The following is an 18,413-nucleotide window of genomic DNA, read 5'->3' as shown; positions in this document are numbered from 1 at the left end:
GGGCTTTGATTGGCTGGGGCAAAGTCCCGCCTTCAGGGGACAGAATGACGTGAGGACGAAGCAGGAAGCATCTTCATTCCAACGAAGCGTGGGCACGAGAGCTGTGTTGGAATCTCAGCGCTGATATCTGAACTAACTTGTGCTGATCTGTTAATTATATAAATGTCTTAATCTTAACCCACATTCTCCTCATTGAATACGCACCCACAACGGATAACAAGAACCGGAAGAGGGTTTGGTAAAACCCTACAGTACGCATGAAAAAAAAAAAAATGTAGGGACAAGTTTCTGAGTATTAAGTGAAGTATTGAATCGAGTCAGTATACTGCAGAACGTGCCGTGTTCTCATCCGTAGCAAGCACTCACCAAAAGGGAGTATCACAGAGTTAAAATTCCCAAATAGTTCACCACAGCAAAAGTCCAGTATTCCAGGAGAGCTTTGGGGAACATGGCCGTCATTCAACTAAACGCATTGGCTGGGAATCGAACCCAGGTCAACTGCTTGGAAGGCAGCTATTCTCACCACTATACCACCAATGCCTGAAAAACTAAATTGGACTGCAACTAGAAGAAATATTTTCTTTCTTGGTACGCATGAAAAAAATATAATGTCGGGGCAAGTTTCTGAGTATTAAGAGAAGTATTGAACCGAGTCAGTATACTGCAGAACGTGCCATGTTCTCATCCGTAGCAAGCACTCACCAAAAGGGAGTATCACAGAGTTAAAATTCCCAAATAGTTGACCACAGCAAAAGTCCAGTATTCCAGGAGAGCTTTGGGGAACATGGCCGTCATTCAACTAAATGCATTGGCTGGGAATCGAACCCAGGTCAACTGCTTGGAAGGCAGCTATTCTCACCACTATACCACCAATGCCTGAAAAACTAAATTGGACTGCAACTAGAAGAAATATTTTCTTTCTTGGTACGCATGAAAAAAATATAATGTCGGGGCAAGTTTCTGAGTATTAAGAGAAGTATTGAACCGAGTCAGTATACTGCAGAACGTGCCATGTTCTCATCCGTAGCAAGCACTCACTAAAAGGGAGTATCACAGAGTTAAAATTCCCAAATAGTTGACCACAGCAAAAGTCCAGTATTCCAGGAGAGCTTTGGGGAACATGGCCGTCATTCAACTAAATGCATTGGCTGGGAATCGAACCCAGGTCAACTGCTTGGAAGGCAGCTATTCTCACCACTATACCACCAATGCCTGAAAAACTAAATTGGACTGCAACTAGAAGAAATATTTTCTTTCTTGGTACGCATGAAAAAAATATAATGTCGGGGCAAGTTTCTGAGTATTAAGAGAAGTATTGAACCGAGTCAGTATACTGCAGAACGTGCCATGTTCTCATCCGTAGCAAGCACTCACCAAAAGGGAGTATCACAGAGTTAAAATTCCCAAATAGTTGACCACAGCAAAAGTCCAGTATTCCAGGAGAGCTTTGGGGAACATGGCCGTCATTCAACTAAATGCATTGGCTGGGAATCGAACCCAGGTCAACTGCTTGGAAGGCAGCTATTCTCACCACTATACCACCAATGCCTGAAAAACTAAATTGGACTGCAACTAGAAGAAATATTTTCTTTCTTGGTACGCATGAAAAAAATATAATGTCGGGGCAAGTTTCTGAGTATTAAGAGAAGTATTGAACCGAGTCAGTATACTGCAGAACGTGCCATGTTCTCATCCGTAGCAAGCACTCACCAAAAGGGAGTATCACAGAGTTAAAATTCCCAAATAGTTGACCACAGCAAAAGTCCAGTATTCCAGGAGAGCTTTGGGGAACATGGCCGTCATTCAACTAAATGCATTGGCTGGGAATCGAACCCAGGTCAACTGCTTGGAAGGCAGCTATTCTCACCACTATACCACCAATGCCTGAAAAACTAAATTGGACTGCAACTAGAAGAAATATTTTCTTTCTTGGTACGCATGAAAAAAATATAATGTCGGGGCAAGTTTCTGAGTATTAAGAGAAGTATTGAACCGAGTCAGTATACTGCAGAACGTGCCATGTTCTCATCCGTAGCAAGCACTCACCAAAAGGGAGTATCACAGAGTTAAAATTCCCAAATAGTTGACCACAGCAAAAGTCCAGTATTCCAGGAGAGCTTTGGGGAACATGGCCGTCTTTCAACTAAATGCATTGGCTGGGAATCGAACCCAGGTCAACTGCTTGGAAGGCAGCTATTCTCACCACTATACCACCAACACCTGAAAAACTAAATTGGACTGCAACTAGAAGAAATATTTTCTTTCTTGGTACGCATGAAAAAAATATAATGTCGGGGCAAGTTTCTGAGTATTAAGAGAAGTATTGAACCGAGTCAGTATACTGCAGAACGTGCCATGTTCTCATCCGTAGCAAGCACTCACTAAAAGGGAGTATCCCAGAGTTAAAATTCCCAAATAGTTGACCACAGCAAAAGTCCAGTATTCCAGGAGAGCTTTGGGGAACATGGCCGTCATTCAACTAAATGCATTGGCTGGGAATCGAACCCAGGTCAGCCGCTTGGAAGGCAGCTATTCTCACCACTATACCACCAACGCCTGAAAAGCTAGATTGGACTGCAACTAGAAGAAATATTTTCTTTCTCGGTACTGTAGGGAATTTCCATAGTAGATGGGATTCCACAACGTAATTACACGCCGACACCACTAGTAACGAACAACATTTAGTTAGTGCTGTCATGACTGATTTCAATTGAATGCATCACAACAGTGACATCACACACAACACAGATAAACATGGGCTTTGATTGGCTGGGGCAAAGTCCCGCCTTCAGGGGACAGAATGACGTGAGGACAAAGCAGGAAGCATCTTCATTCCAACGAAGCGTGGGCACGAGAGCTGTGTTGGAATCTCAGCGCTGATATCTGAACTAACTTGTGCTGATCTGTTAATTTTATAAATGTCTTAATCTTAACCCACATTCTCCTCATTGAATACGCACCCACAACGGATAACAAGAACCGGAAGAGGGTTTGGTAAAACCCTACAGTACGCATGAAAAAAAAAAAAATGTAGGGACAAGTTTCTGAGTATTAAGTGAAGTATTGAATCGAGTCAGTATACTGCAGAACGTGCCATGTTCTCATCCGTAGCAAGCACTCACCAAAAGGGAGTATCACAGTTAAAATTCCCAAATAGTTGACCACAGCAAAAGTCCGGTATTCCAGGAGAGCTTTGGGGAACATGGCCGTCATTCAACTAAACGCATTGGCTGGGAATCGAACCCAGGTCAACTGCTTGGAAGGCAGCTATTCTCACCACTATACCACCAATGCCTGAAAAACTAAATTGGACTGCAACTAGAAGAAATATTTTCTTTCTTGGTACGCATGAAAAAAATATAATGTCGGGGCAAGTTTCTGAGTATTAAGAGAAGTATTGAACCGAGTCAGTATACTGCAGAACGTGCCATGTTCTCATCCGTAGCAAGCACTCACCAAAAGGGAGTATCACAGAGTTAAAATTCCCAAATAGTTGACCACAGCAAAAGTCCAGTATTCCAGGAGAGCTTTGGGGAACATGGCCGTCATTCAACTAAATGCATTGGCTGGGAATCGAACCCAGGTCAACTGCTTGGAAGGCAGCTATTCTCACCACTATACCACCAATGCCTGAAAAACTAAATTGGACTGCAACTAGAAGAAATATTTTCTTTCTTGGTACGCATGAAAAAAATATAATGTCGGGGCAAGTTTCTGAGTATTAAGAGAAGTATTGAACCGAGTCAGTATACTGCAGAACGTGCCATGTTCTCATCCGTAGCAAGCACTCACTAAAAGGGAGTATCACAGAGTTAAAATTCCCAAATAGTTGACCACAGCAAAAGTCCAGTATTCCAGGAGAGCTTTGGGGAACATGGCCGTCATTCAACTAAACGCATTGGCTGGGAATCGAACCCAGGTCAACTGCTTGGAAGGCAGCTATTCTCACCACTATACCACCAATGCCTGAAAAACTAAATTGGACTGCAACTAGAAGAAATATTTTCTTTCTTGGTACGCATGAAAAAAATATAATGTCGGGGCAAGTTTCTGAGTATTAAGAGAAGTATTGAACCGAGTCAGTATACTGCAGAACGTGCCATGTTCTCATCCGTAGCAAGCACTCACCAAAGTCCAGTATTCCAGGAGAGCTTTGGGGAACATGGCCATCATTCAACTAAATGCATTGGCTGGGAATCGAACCCAGGTCAACTGCTTGGAAGGCAGCTATTCTCACCACTATACCACCAACGCCTGAAAAACTAAATTGGACTGCAACTAGAAGAAATATTTTCTTTCTTGGTACGCATGAAAAAAATATAATGTCGGGGCAAGTTTCTGAGTATTAAGAGAAGTATTGAACCGAGTCAGTATACTGCAGAACGTGCCATGTTCTCATCCGTAGCAAGCACTCACTAAAAGGGAGTATCCCAGAGTTAAAATTCCCAAATAGTTGACCACAGCAAAAGTCCAGTATTCCAGGAGAGCTTTGGGGAACATGGCCGTCATTCAACTAAATGCATTGGCTGGGAATCGAACCCAGGTCAACTGCTTGGAAGGCAGCTATTCTCACCACTATACACCTGAAAAACTAGATTGGACTGCAACTAGAAGAAATATTTTCTTTCTCGGTACTGTAGGGAATTTCCATAGTAGATGGGATTCCACAACGTAATTACACGCCGACACCACTAGTAACGAACAACATTTAGTTAGTGCTGTCATGACTGATTTCAATTGAATGCATCACAACAGTGACATCACACACAACACAGATAAACATGGGCTTTGATTGGCTGGGGCAAAGTCCCGCCTTCAGGGGACAGAATGACGTGAGGACGAAGCAGGAAGCATCTTCATTCCAACGAAGCGTGGGCACGAGAGCTGTGTTGGAATCTCAGCGCTGATATCTGAACTAACTTGTGCTGATCTGTTAATTTTATAAATGTCTTAATCTTAACCCACATTCTCCTCATTGAATACGCACCCACAACGGATAACAAGAACCGGAAGAGGGTTTGGTAAAACCCTACAGTACGCATGAAAAAAAAAAAAATGTAGGGACAAGTTTCTGAGTATTAAGTGAAGTATTGAATCGAGTCAGTATACTGCAGAACGTGCCATGTTCTCATCCGTAGCAAGCACTCACCAAAAGGGAGTATCACAGAGTTAAAATTCCCAAATAGTTGACCACAGCAAACGTCCAGTATTCCAGGAGAGCTTTGGGGAACATGGCCGTCATTCAACTAAATGCATTGGCTGGGAATCGAACCCAGGTCAACTGCTTGGAAGGCAGCTATTCTCACCACTATACCACCAATGCCTGAAAAACTAAATTGGACTGCAACTAGAAGAAATATTTTCTTTCTTGGTACGCATGAAAAAAATATAATGTCGGGGCAGGTTTCTGAGTATTAAGAGAAGTATTGAACCGAGTCAGTATACTGCAGAACGTGCCATGTTCTCATCCGTAGCAAGCACTCACTAAAAGGGAGTATCCCAGAGTTAAAATTCCCAAATAGTTGACCACAGCAAAAGTCCAGTATTCCAGAAGAGCTTTGGGGAACATGGCCATCATTCAACTAAATGCATTGGCTGGGAATCAAACCCAGGTCAACTGCTTGGAAGGCAGCTATTCTCACCACTATACCACCAATGCCTGAAAAACCAAATTGGACTGCAACTAGAAGAAATATTTTCTTTCTCGGTACGCATGAAAAAAATATAATGTCGGGACAAGTTTCTGAGTATTAAGAGAAGTATTGAATCGAGTCAGTATACTGCAGAACGTGCCATGTTCTCATCCGTAGCAAGCACTCACCAAAAGGGAGTATCCCAGAGTTAAAATTTCCAAATAGTTGACCACAGCAAGTCCAGTATTCCAGGAGAGCTTTGGGGAACATGGCCGTCATTCAGCTAAATGCATTGGCTGGGAATCGAACCCAGGCCAACTGCTTGGAAGGCAGCTATTCTCACCACTATACCACCAATGCCTGAAAAACTAGATTGGACTGCAACTAGAAGAAATATTTTCTTTCTCGGTACGCATGAAAAATATATAATGTCGGGACAAGTTTCTGAGTATTAAGAGAAGTATTGAATCGAGTCAGTATACTGCAGAACGTGCCATGTTCTCATCCGTAGCAAGCACTCACCAAAAGGGAGTATCCCAGAGTTAAAATTTCCAAATAGTTGACCACAGCAAGTCCAGTATTCCAGGAGAGCTTTGGGGAACATGGCCGTCATTCAGCTAGATGCATTGGCTGGGAATCGAACCCAGGTCAACTGCTTGGAAGGCAGCTATTCTCACCACTATACCACCAACGCCTGAAAAACTAAACTGGACTGCAACTAGAAGAAATATTTTCTTTCTCGGTACTGTAGGGAATTTCCATAGTAGATGGGATTCCACAACGTAATTACACGCCGACACCACTAGGAACGAACAACGTTTAGTTAGTGCTGTCATGACTGATTTCAATTGAATGCATCACAACAGTGACATCACACACAACACAGATAAACATGGGCTTTGATTGGCTGGGGCAAAGTCCCGCCTTCAGGGGACAGAATGACGTGAGGACGAAGCAGGAAGCATCTTCATTCCAACGAAGCGCGGGCACGAGAGCTGTGTTGGAATCTCAGCGCTGATATCTGGACTAACTTGTGCTGATCTGTTAATTATATAAATGTCTTAATCTTAACCCACATTCTCCTCATTGAATACGCACCCACAACGGATAACAAGAACCGGAAGAGGGTTTCGTAAAACCCTACAGTACGCATGAAAAAAAAAAAAAATGTCGGGACAAGTTTCTGAGTATTAAGAGAAGTATTGAATCGAGTCAGTATACTGCAGAACGTGCCATGTTCTCATCCGTAGCAAGCACTCACTCTGAATTTTTCCAGGGCAGTACTGTGGTGAAAAAAAAAAAAGAAAAAAGAAAGAAAAACTAATACAATAAAATGTTTTTCAAGAAATCTACCCTCGACACATATAGAGATACTCCACTTGTGCAGGCATCACGGTTTCTGTTTAACCGCGCCACGACAATATAATCAGACTCCGAACAACTGTCAACCCTGGAAAGTCAGCGTGGGAAAACGACCGGAACCTAAATACAGCATATCGCTCACAATCGCAAACATTTATTAACTGGATGTAAATGTTTAGACACAGGAAAACAACAAGTCATTCATCAAACATCTCTAAAAATGTGCTGATAAGTAGCCCTGCATCCACACCGTTCATTTTCACTCCATGCGGTGCTTAAATTTAATCCCCACTCTTGGTATTAGTCAAAATACAGCTGACGTTTCAAGCGATTTTTAAATTGATGACTTTGTTTCTGCGATTTCCTCCTAATTTGCAGCAATGCCATGCCAACGGAGCGTGAAGCCAGCGATGAACAAAACAAACAACTTTAACATTTCAGACAGCGATAACACAGAAAGCATTTCATCTGGGTAGATTCTATGTTTTATGGGAGGCTACTTGTCTGTGCTTCTCTAACAACGCTAATGCATGTTTGACTGACCTGACATTAAGCGCAAAAAAGATCTTCAGAGAAAATCCACGTTTCCTATCCTCTGCTTGCATCTAACCGAGTTTTATATTTTTTCCATGAATGTGCCTCAGGAAGGTCTTGATCCATTAACGCATAAGAATATTCAGATATTGCCTTATGGCCACATTACACAGCAACTGATTTCATTTCCTTTCCTTTTATATTTTGCCCTTGTGGCAAAATAGACGAGATTTAGAACGAATCGTGTGCATTCACCTTTAAACGCCTATTCCATTGGATGCGAAAAAGTTCCTTTGGATGCACGCGGTAGCTTTTTGTTGTTGTTGCTTACGTCTCTCCTCTGTTACACAGCGGAAGAACAGAATTAGTGGGATATTGTTTTTGCCCACATCTTGGCCTCTCGTACAGAAGCAGCCCCAGCGGATGGGTGATGACATCATTAACAGAGCCGTGCATCTCGCACCGGGATTGAACGTTATCTCTCAAAAGCGTGACGGGTCAATAGGTCACAGCAGAGCGTATTCTCAAAGACGCATTGAGCTGCAACAGGCCGAGAACACACGAAGCCTCATTTTAGTGCAGAATTATCTTACGTCCTTTATGGTTTCCATACAGCAGGGAGTTAAGCAGCCTCTTTAAATGTGCAATTCATTTACGTACATCAGTTGGTGACTCACTGTGGCTCAACTCATTTAGCTGTTCATTTCTTGGGAATGTCGCGCCAGCGTCAATCTCCTCACAAAACGTCGCACAAGCCCAGTCAAGATAATAATCCGTATATTCAGCTCTGCAATCAGAGTGGCTGAGGCATAGAAAGGATGATAATTTTTATTTAAGACTGATGGACCGATCGGATTGTTCTATAAATTCGGAAAACTATTTCCAAAAAAGTCAGTCCCGTTACTGACATTTAAATCAATGCGTTCCATTTTTTAGAGAAAGATAACTATTGTTTGAAACCTCAATAGGAATCTTCCGTCGGCTATTTAATCAGGATTTGGTTTTATTATCAGAACAGATGATCCAGCTGTGAGTTTTCTGTTCTCATGGTTCTGCCTGCTCTCTGGTCTATGATGCAGCTGCTCAAGTAGCGCTTTTGCCTTTTCCACTAATGTGATCTGTCACCACTTAACTGCAAAGCTTCACGTTAAAGATGTGTTTTATGCATTAAAGGTTCTAAGTGGATTATTGCCGTGTTTGGTTTACGAAACAGCACCGGCGCCTTTTGTTTGATTCGGGTCGTTAAACCAGTGGCGTGCACTTGGTGTCGCCTCGCAACCCAACAGCCCAAAAAAAGGTGAAGGAATGTGATGTGCATCTGTGTGAGCGCTCGATTCTCCAGTCATTTAGACACAGGAGTGCATGGAATGGAGGCGCTTGATTGCGTTTTGCAGGTGAAAATCATCCGCTCTCATTTGCAAGGGTTATTATTTTCATTTTATGTCCAGTGATCCTCGGATGAAATTTATTCAAAAGAAAAGGAACAGGTAAATGGGAAAAGAAATGAAATGGGAATGCTGCTTATCAGGTGCAGCCAGCGGAACATGATTAGAAGCGACTTGCACACCAACAAGGTGGAGATTTACTGCAACTCTTATTAACTCGTCCACGCGCGGAGCTCCTGGTGAAACCCTGCTGCATCATCACATAAATGTGCCCATTAATTACACTCAACAGAGGACAACAAGCCTCTAAAATACCTTAATTAATTGATTAGCCCGTTCAGATTCGCTCTCACAAAACACATCAAAAAGCGCCTCTGTGTGCGCAGCTTATACCTCCGTTGACTGCCAGAGATTATTACACGGCTCCCTCAGCATCTTTGCACTCCAAGGCCGTGCAGAGTCTGAGCTTTTTTCTCCTTACACCAAAGAAAAGTCATTCCCAGTAGGAACCACAGCCTGCAGGGTTAGAGGGAGCTGAGTTCCAGGCGGGAGTTCTTACCTTCCACCTTTTTGTCCTTGCTGTAGCAATAAGGACTTGCTCATCCGATAAATTGTGCGTTTTGTATTGGATTGCATCCAAAAGCAATTTCTAGTAAAGTCCCAACTTATTATGTGGCTTTCTCATCTTATTTAAGAGTCTCTTCACACTGATAATGTAATACAAATTTCACTTGTAAGAAAGCTAAAACAAATAGATTTTTCTTTTGAAAGTGTGGCCTTCATGCCATCTGGTCCCTTGCTGTCGCTGTTTTCTCTGATAATCTGCCAGATTGCTTTTGTTCATTCATCATCTTGTGTTTTTGGCTCATCGTAATGCGTATCTGTTTTTCGGCATCAGTCCATGATGAGTTTCACTTGGCTTTGCTAGTCGAATTTCGAACGTTTACCTACTCCCTGATCTGTTATGTTCAAACTTCCAGCTTCTCAAGAAAGTTTTTTTGCCTTTTAGAGCTTCACCTCATGTCTGGCGTTGTTTGCCGCATCCGAATCTGTTATATATTTCAAACCCACATGACCAAAGTATTTAACAATCAACATTTACTCTTCCAATACAAAGTACAGTATTGCCAAAAAATACCAGCATCTCATACTGGATCCAGTGCTGTTTTTTTTTTAGCATGCAAGCCAAGCATGCCCAGTACCTTAGTTTAAAAAACATACCAGCACAACCAATAAGGCACCCATTAACATCTCGCCAAATGTCAACATGCAAACACAATAGTGAACAAGATAAATCTGCATTTTCAAAACCTGATAGCATGCTTATGTTAGCATTTTTTTTTATTTTTTTAGATCAGCTAGAGTAGCATGTCTTGTTTAAGTATAACCGCTAAGCATTGTGGTCATTTCTGTTTAGCATTAATTCACGTATCTGATCAAGATTGCAAAATCCAACAGCTCAAGCTTTTTAGCCTGTCATTGAATTTAAAGGTAATGTCAATTTTATTCTGAGATTGCACAACGGTCTGTCAAAATCAACATTGGATTTTTTTCATTTATTCATATAAGCTGCCAAACACTATTTATGTTGCACTTTTGCCTGCAAAGTCTGATGGAAATGTCAAATGCATTAATCACAAACTTATTTTGTGATTTCATGTCATTGTATTTGGAGGAACAGGAAAAGCCTTTCGACACTTTCACTAATCATCGCTGCCCTGAATCAGTTAGCCTACTGTTGGATGAAAGCAAAAGGAAAACATTCATAATCGGTTGCCAGCGCAATCATCTCATCAGGGATAATACCAGTGCCACGGCACGGCCCGACCCGGCCTGTTATCACTGGAGTATGCGTGGGAAAGCAGCCCGGAAAACAGGTGAATTATTTTAACTCGGAGAGTAGGAAAGAGACGTGAATTTCTGCATCGTTGGTAGGAAAAGTGTTGTTGAAAATATGCTGCTCTACATTTACATAACGACATGCAAATGAGGAATCAGAGCCATTATAACGATATCGATGAAAAACTAAAATCACAACATTTTTTTTTTTCTTGACAGGCTACATTTTTCTTTCTGCATGTTGAAGATGTTAATTCATACCGTGTATCTTTATTCTGCCACATATTCTGCATGTAGATTTTGTTTGCAATTAAAGTATATGTTTGTTTGTGCTTAGGAACTGCATAATTGATGTAGAGAAGATGGGAAAGCTACAATTATTACAATTATTTTTTACAGCATTGGAATGTTGCACAACAGTTGGAGGACTTCTTTGAACCATCTAAAATAATGTTTATGTCGCTCACTATTTTGCAAACATGCTCAGTATTTTGCAGTGCATGTTCTGTGTGCAGACAATTGTGTTCCACTAAAACTGAACAGCTTTACCACAGGACATTACAGCGAGCACACTGGGGCACTTTAGAGCTCTGTTTTAATTCATTCTCTGGAGAGTAGCCTCTGCCAAGGCTGACAACAAGGCTTCCCTGGATAGACACCTTGATCCAGATCCAGAATGTAATCACTTCTTCCCAGTTCCAAGGACCACCTGTCATTGAAATTATTAAGAACTTTGCTTTAATGTCAAATAAACAAAATTGCAACGAAAATAAAGGTGGAAGCAATGAAATGTTAAGAATTAAGAACAAAAATTCGAACTTCAAATCAAAGTTAACCAGAGAAATCCTCCTGCTTTGTTTTCACCATATCTCATTTTATCACTATTTACAATCTGTCACCATCAATTATGTCATATTATTCAATATCAGTTAATATTCGAGTCGTGTAATCATTTCTGTGTCATTCTTATGGTGTTGATTTTGTTATGTCATAGATTTTCTCCTGCTGTCTTCCTCTGTCCTTCCTTTACACGTGATCAGAATCATACAAGCACCCCCCCCCCCCACACACACACACACACCATACACCTTTCTGCAGTTATGTCTTCTTTCAGTGAGTCATTCTGCTAATTTGCGATGGCTGTGCGACTCGGTGACAAAGGTGTGACCTGTGACCCCCCAGGCGTCTCTGATAATACGGCACGGCTCTAAATGGAAGGAGCTTTTTTGTGCGACTGGCTCTAATCTAAACAGCCTCAGAGCTAACCACGCAGGATCATCCCTGCAAGGTCACGTTGCTGGACCTGAATCTGAAAGACAGCCGCTCTGTGGGTTCAACCCACGTGTTTGCTCACCCGAACGCATCCAGTAACCCCAGTTGGGTACGTTTGGTAACCAATAGCTGACGTGGTTTAATTCACAAACAACAAGACAGCCTGTTTTAATAAACACAATATCCCGAGACAGCTTCATCTGCATTGAACACTGTCGTATTACATGTAATATTTTTTAAATGTTAGAATTTGACCAAACCCCTTTGATATCTCTTTGAACAAAAAGCTAATAATATTGGTGCACATTTTTGCACCATATCTTAGTTTTTTTCCTGCCAGTTTAAAGAGGAGCTTCTCCTAAGGAGAGTTCTTCTAATAGCATCTGACGTCCTGGCTAGACGCCACAGAGCTGCTGCCCTGTTGGCCCGCATACATGCACTAATGTGAACACAAAGCGAGACAACACATCTGGTCTTTGTGTTCAGGAGGGCAGACATGGCCAATAGACAACAGATGCTAAAGCAGTGGATTGGCAGAGTCAATGCTAATGTGACAGAGACTTTCTGATTCCGTCCTCCTCTTCTGTTCTCGCTGCATGTTTGATCAGCTGACAGACACGATGCCTCTCCATGCTTTCCGGGTTGATCCAGCCATTCTAATATAATCCACAGTAAATAAACCGAGGTGATGCCTGGGCCATGCGGAAATATTCAAACCCTGCCCTCCCAAAGATAATTATGCCCTTTTCTGCACCCTGAGCTCGATCTCTCTAACTTAAAACCTCTACATCCTGCAAACTCAGAAGCAGTCTCGGCTGTGAGACATTTTGAGACATCAGTTTCATGTCGAGTCAGCTTTTTCAGGAATATGGAAACCACAGAGTGCGAGGAAATGTCGGTTTTGTCAGGATGGGGATTGGTGGAAACTGACCCTGTCAAGTAGAGGAGGAACAACAATGCTGAGAAGATCCAGACACCTGAACAGAACCAGCCCGGACCATTCCATGAACTGGATTTGGATTTACCCAAATAATATTGGGTCTATTATTTCCATTCACACGCAACTTTTATTATTCCTCATAATACAAAACCTAAAAATACTTTTTGGTTTTATGTTCTTCATGGCAAATATAACAAACTTTCTTGAAATCCCAATTCATTTATATTTAATAAATAAATAAAACCAGTAATGCAATTTTTGGCTTTATTCCCAGGATATGTTTGATCTTTTATCTCTTTAGACTCAATAGAGTCTGCTCTAATAATTTTGCTGATCAAGGCAGATGCACAGGTGAGAACAAAGTACCAGATTTACAGAAGCGACGGGGAGGCTGATGTTGCAGAACTGACAATGAATCCCACAAAGGCAGCTGCAGGAGGGAAGCTGCGCTCTGGGCATAAAGAGTCTTTGGTGCCAGTCTTATCCAGATACTTCACAGAGATCCAACATCAAGAACCACAATCATTTCAAGATATAATTTACTGACTGATTTCCTACTGCCCTTAATGCAAAGGAAATGAACCATATGTTTGCTATACGCTTCATTCTGGATGTTTTATCAAGCCAGCAAAAAAGAACATCAGAAATCAACATAAAGGAACGGCAATACTGTATGAATATTTCTCATTTCTTATGCATTATACTACTTCTACATATTTTTAAATATATATGAGCCTATTATGGTCGCATTGCTGCACAGATGCTCACGCATCCACCCACTTTATTGTTTCTACGCTGTCATTCTCTAATAATTGAATGAATTTCTAGTTGTTCAGACAGGCCATGAATGCTTTAATCGTTCCCGTGATATGAAAATGCACTAATGATTTCCAGAGAGTGAATTTTATGCTGTTTAGCATTAGTCTCTGTGAACTCTCGTATCTACCCAGTGATAAGCTATAACTCTAATTACACTACATTTTCTTAATGGCACATTTGGGATCATTGAGCATATTAAATTGCGCAGCGCTCTAAAGTAATTCCGAGGAGCAATTAGCATCACTCTGCAAAGTTTTAATGCACTTACACCAAGACACGGCGTTCACTCCATCCCTCCATCCCTTATTTCACACCTTATTGTTGCTGCGCTCGTTAAGCTTTACGTTCTCTCATGGAACAGAAGCTTCCAGAGATTAAATCATTTTATTGGATTTTCTCAGTAATCTGTGAAACCCTGAGCAAGTCGTCGAGGCTGTCGGCTGAAATGTCACAATTAATGATTTTTGTGTAATCTACAGATAATGTTAATCATTAGACAATGGGGGTAATTGAGTGGCCAGGGTAAAAATGTCTCATTCATACGTTGTTTTTTCATTGCAACTGCAATTAAATTGGCACTTTAAAGTATTTTATTTCATATGTTTGTGGCAGCAAGCGGTAATAAAAAAAGAAGAGGAAAAGCAATCATTACCGCATAGATTGTGGTTTTCAGATGGCACTCCATAAAATACTAAAACATTCTAACAAACCGTAGGCAGGTCGGCTTCCCTCACAACAGACGTCGTGTATTCCTTACACTTTTACACTTTTTTCAGTTGTTTATTGTGAGAGAGTGAAAGAAACCATCATCAGAGCATCCCAGCTCTTCCGACAGGATGGCAGCTCCGGGGAATTATATATGGATTTTTTTTTTTACAATGCTTCATTTTAAGGGATTACTGAGAGAGCAACGTGAGCCATACAGACATAGATAAGTCTCACTGAAGGACACATTGTCCCCACAAAATTCCCTAATTTTCATCATTTAGTCTCTCTGTTAACTCAATATGAAGAAAGTTTAAGTGTGAGCTTCAAGCAAGGACTGCCAGTGGCTCTCTTTTTCAATACGTTTCCTTCTCCTTTCTTCTATTTATGCATATTCTTAAATCACCTTACAGGGACAGGCTAGTTCTGTTGCAATTAGTTTTCATCCGTAAAGAAAACAGCTTTAATTCCAATAATTCAAACTGTCTGATGCTCAAAATAATAACATGTAATTGCAAAGCTGTAGTGCCTTCATGTTCACGCGAGAGCGCAGAGCTGTGGTCGCGGACCCAAGAATCCGGAGCAGACAAACTCAAGAATAGGTCATATTTTAATAAAATCAAACTAAGATTCCGAACATTTCCTGAAAATGTCATCAAGATCCATCCATAACATTCTTGCTAGCAAACAAACAAATCAACACAGGAGAAAACAACCTCCGTGGAGGAAGTAATTATTGCCGTGAAGTCTGAGGAGAATTTTTTTAGTTTCTTTTCTGCCAGACAGCAAACAGAGTGTTTTATGTTTAGCCCAGCAGCTGACCACACTGATTAAATGTGAGCATCCACTAAGAGAATTAGAGGAGAGAGAGCAACTGGCTCCATCCCTTCGTTGGTTCATTTATCTCCTTCACATTTACATTTTATTTTACACTTATTTATTGCCGACTGGGAGAAATGCTTTTTTTATTTCTTACCTTTCCATTTTACAGACAAGAATATAAAAGTGAGGTTCGTCATCTTTGTTTGCCTGCGTGCCTCGCCTTCCACTCACACACCTGTTTCTACTTTGCTTTCAGTGCAGATTGCTGCGGTTCACTGATTGGCTGTGGCCACCCCAGACGCACCTGATGCTCATCCCCATGGTCACCACCAGCCCTTTTATTCTCTGCTTTCCCCACGTTCCTTTCTCAGACTGTTTTTGCTGTTTCCTTATGCCGTGCTGACTCTCGTCGGTTCATCTCAACTCGCTCCCCGCGTTGCCTCGCCTGTTGTTGTCGCAGTCATTTGTCAGCTGCAGTTTGTGTTGAATTTTTACGGTGGGCAGAACTTTTTGAGTTTGCTACCTTAGTTACTCTTAATATTTTTCCTGCCTGTGCTTCCAGTCCTGAATTTGTTTCTATTATCCTTATTGCAGGTCACGTTATTCTATTTTCCCTGGTGGCTGGAACCTTTTGTTGGACGCTTTTGCGGCACCAGCCAGTCACTTCTGTTTATGAGCGCTTGGCTGTGTATTTCAGTTTATTGTTCTTCACGGGCTCCAGCCGACCCGTGCCTTGTTTGCTATAATATCAGCTTTTGCATATTTTGACTCGAGTAAATGATCAAACTAATTTCTGGTCTCTTGTCTCTGAGTCCACTCACATTAGTCCATAACAAAAAAGAACTGTTCACTGGCAGAGAAAAACGCAACCTAAAATGTCTTCAAAACTACATTATGTACAAATCTGCTACTTCCTTCACCGATACATGCTATCGAATACTCAACAAATTGCTTACACCATAAGCAAGAATAATTTTAATATAATAAACTTCTGTTTTACTAAAGAAAATAATAAATGTTGTGTCATAACAAAAGCTGTTTATAATCAATTAAGCTACTTTATATCCGGGTTCTGTGAAGGTAGGACATTCTGTAATCAGGCGTTCTGTAATCACCAGTGTTGGTTTGTCCGTTTGTCTGTCTGTTAGCAAGATGGAAATCTTATGGACAGATCTTGATAAAACTTTCTGTCATTTTTAGGAATGTTTACAGGAACAGCTGGTTAAAGTTTTGTGACGATCCAGAACAGATCCTGGATTCTGGATCACTTATAATTTTTCATAAACATTGCAGTCAATGGAGCTTTAAAATTTGTTCCTCCATATCTCGGTTGATTATTGACTGATGTTTTTGGCATTTGACACAGTTAAGTAGGGTGGGGGCCTCTATCCTAACACCGAATTTCATCTGGATCTGATCCGGAATGAGGTCAGGAAAACACTCTTTCCTGTTCACATGCTGAAGTTCACTAGAGGCTCAGCAGAACTCCTCGATGATAAATAGACTCGGAATGGTTTCAGTGATGACTACAAACGGATATAGTGCATTCTTAAGGAGAGGAGATGTGATGTCTTTTCATTCAATGTTCCTGACCAAATTGGAGCTGCATGTTCCAACGTATTAAATGATGATGATGATGATGATTGGTGTGGTGCGAGGCAACAAACGAGGATCTGTCAGAGGGGATACAGAATGCATCCGTCACTAAGAAATATTAATGACTGATAAACTCCCCAAAGCCACCGCTACCAAAAAAAACCCAGATGTGTGTCTGGAATGGATGCTGTAATCCAGAATGCCGTTATATAAGAGGTGAAATGATGTCCTTTTAACTCTGCGGGCAAAAACCACAACATCTCTTCCACGCACTGCTCAGCCTCCAATTTTCCACATGTGCTTTCTGCCACTTGGAGTCTGGCTGCCGTCACGCTGACTCTGCTTCACGGCGGGATCCTGCCTGCGCTGCTTCTCGAGCTCGGACACACAGGGATGGGTTTAAGTGCTGGGATAGACATTGCTTAAGCGCTGATGCAGGGTCTTTAACAAGAGTACGCGGTACTTGAGATGTTGGAAAAAGCGATGTGTTACAAGAGAGTCATAGCTGCTCGAGCTTCATCCATCATGCTGACTTCCTCTCAAAGTGTGGTTACGTCCTCTCGCCATTAAAGGCTCTCCTGGCAATACAGGTTTTTTTTCTTCTTCTTCCTAAGTACCCTTGTAACATTACGTACACTCTTGGATCCATGAACCACTTACAGTGATATAAGAGGAGCATTCGTTTCTTACTTGCTGCTTCATCATAATTCTGATTATTGGATATTAAGCCATTTTGGCAGCAATGCATATGTTAGTTCATCACTCTGGTTTAAATTGGCTTCTCATGGCGATCTCATACCTCACAGTGTAAATACCAATATTGCTAATGAAATTTGAAATACTGTAGTCCCAAACATTTATGAAGATCGGTGACTTCAAATAAAAAAAAGTGCCCGCCCCTGCCACATCCACTAATGTGCACCCCCCCCAATACCATCAGCTTTCTGATGCATGACATCAGGGGTCTTCCACAAGACGAATTACACAGAGAATGAAATTACCAGCTAGTTTGTTTGGTTTTTCCCCCTGTTTGTATAACAAGCTCCCGATTATTTCTCTTTGGATTAAATATTTGATCCCATCTCTGTTTCACGAAGGATGAAATTTGAGGAGAGGAATCATTGAAGTTCAAGAGCCAGAAACTACCAATTGAACCATGAACAAGTCCATGGTGGGATGATTAGTCCAGCCTTATGCTGCGCAGAACGGCCACAATTTAGGACACGTATCATGTACAAGTACTGTTTAAAGTGCATTTGTGTAAAAGTAGACAGTTTATGCTACTGTATATAAATAATTTACAAATGTAAACAAAAGACAATGTATAATGCAAAAAAATTGTTTACATGATTGTCTCTAAAGTAATCAACACTCCAAATGGTTGAATGCCAAGACCGCTGAACTTGATGAGAAGCTGAGACGCGTTTGACCTTGAGCATGTTTTGCTCTTTGATTTTGAACAAGGAATGAATAATTTACTGTTTGTTGGGGCTCAAGATTTCCTTT

General features: G+C 41.3%; 15 non-coding genes across 15 annotated transcripts; all 15 read right to left on the bottom strand.

The window, feature by feature from the left end:
- Positions 1-468: 468 nt before the first annotated feature.
- On the bottom strand, positions 469-540 carry trnag-ucc (transfer RNA glycine (anticodon UCC)). The gene has a single exon. It is a non-coding gene; the product is annotated as a tRNA-Gly (tRNA).
- Positions 541-804: 264 nt separating this feature from the next.
- Positions 805-876, bottom strand: trnag-ucc (transfer RNA glycine (anticodon UCC)). Its single transcript has one exon. It is a non-coding gene; the product is annotated as a tRNA-Gly (tRNA).
- A 264-nt stretch (positions 877-1,140) lies between these two features.
- trnag-ucc (transfer RNA glycine (anticodon UCC)) lies at positions 1,141-1,212 on the bottom strand. Its single transcript has one exon. It is a non-coding gene; the product is annotated as a tRNA-Gly (tRNA).
- A 264-nt stretch (positions 1,213-1,476) lies between these two features.
- trnag-ucc (transfer RNA glycine (anticodon UCC)) lies at positions 1,477-1,548 on the bottom strand. The gene has a single exon. It is a non-coding gene; the product is annotated as a tRNA-Gly (tRNA).
- Positions 1,549-1,812: 264 nt separating this feature from the next.
- trnag-ucc (transfer RNA glycine (anticodon UCC)) lies at positions 1,813-1,884 on the bottom strand. Its single transcript has one exon. It is a non-coding gene; the product is annotated as a tRNA-Gly (tRNA).
- A 264-nt stretch (positions 1,885-2,148) lies between these two features.
- trnag-ucc (transfer RNA glycine (anticodon UCC)) lies at positions 2,149-2,220 on the bottom strand. The gene has a single exon. It is a non-coding gene; the product is annotated as a tRNA-Gly (tRNA).
- Positions 2,221-2,484: 264 nt separating this feature from the next.
- trnag-ucc (transfer RNA glycine (anticodon UCC)) lies at positions 2,485-2,556 on the bottom strand. The gene has a single exon. It is a non-coding gene; the product is annotated as a tRNA-Gly (tRNA).
- Positions 2,557-3,222: 666 nt separating this feature from the next.
- Positions 3,223-3,294, bottom strand: trnag-ucc (transfer RNA glycine (anticodon UCC)). Its single transcript has one exon. It is a non-coding gene; the product is annotated as a tRNA-Gly (tRNA).
- A 264-nt stretch (positions 3,295-3,558) lies between these two features.
- trnag-ucc (transfer RNA glycine (anticodon UCC)) lies at positions 3,559-3,630 on the bottom strand. Its single transcript has one exon. It is a non-coding gene; the product is annotated as a tRNA-Gly (tRNA).
- Positions 3,631-3,894: 264 nt separating this feature from the next.
- trnag-ucc (transfer RNA glycine (anticodon UCC)) lies at positions 3,895-3,966 on the bottom strand. Its single transcript has one exon. It is a non-coding gene; the product is annotated as a tRNA-Gly (tRNA).
- Positions 3,967-4,182: 216 nt separating this feature from the next.
- Positions 4,183-4,254, bottom strand: trnag-ucc (transfer RNA glycine (anticodon UCC)). The gene has a single exon. It is a non-coding gene; the product is annotated as a tRNA-Gly (tRNA).
- Positions 4,255-5,251: 997 nt separating this feature from the next.
- trnag-ucc (transfer RNA glycine (anticodon UCC)) lies at positions 5,252-5,323 on the bottom strand. The gene has a single exon. It is a non-coding gene; the product is annotated as a tRNA-Gly (tRNA).
- Positions 5,324-5,587: 264 nt separating this feature from the next.
- Positions 5,588-5,659, bottom strand: trnag-ucc (transfer RNA glycine (anticodon UCC)). Its single transcript has one exon. It is a non-coding gene; the product is annotated as a tRNA-Gly (tRNA).
- A 262-nt stretch (positions 5,660-5,921) lies between these two features.
- On the bottom strand, positions 5,922-5,993 carry trnag-ucc (transfer RNA glycine (anticodon UCC)). Its single transcript has one exon. It is a non-coding gene; the product is annotated as a tRNA-Gly (tRNA).
- A 262-nt stretch (positions 5,994-6,255) lies between these two features.
- Positions 6,256-6,327, bottom strand: trnag-ucc (transfer RNA glycine (anticodon UCC)). The gene has a single exon. It is a non-coding gene; the product is annotated as a tRNA-Gly (tRNA).
- Between the last annotated feature and the right edge of the window lie 12,086 nt (positions 6,328-18,413).

Source organism: Brachionichthys hirsutus, chromosome 16, assembly GCF_040956055.1.
Source record: "Brachionichthys hirsutus isolate HB-005 chromosome 16, CSIRO-AGI_Bhir_v1, whole genome shotgun sequence".
Lineage (NCBI taxonomy): Eukaryota > Metazoa > Chordata > Actinopteri > Lophiiformes > Brachionichthyidae > Brachionichthys > Brachionichthys hirsutus.
The sequence above is the reverse complement of the archived record's forward strand: the minus strand, read 5'-3'. Positions and strand labels throughout refer to the sequence as shown.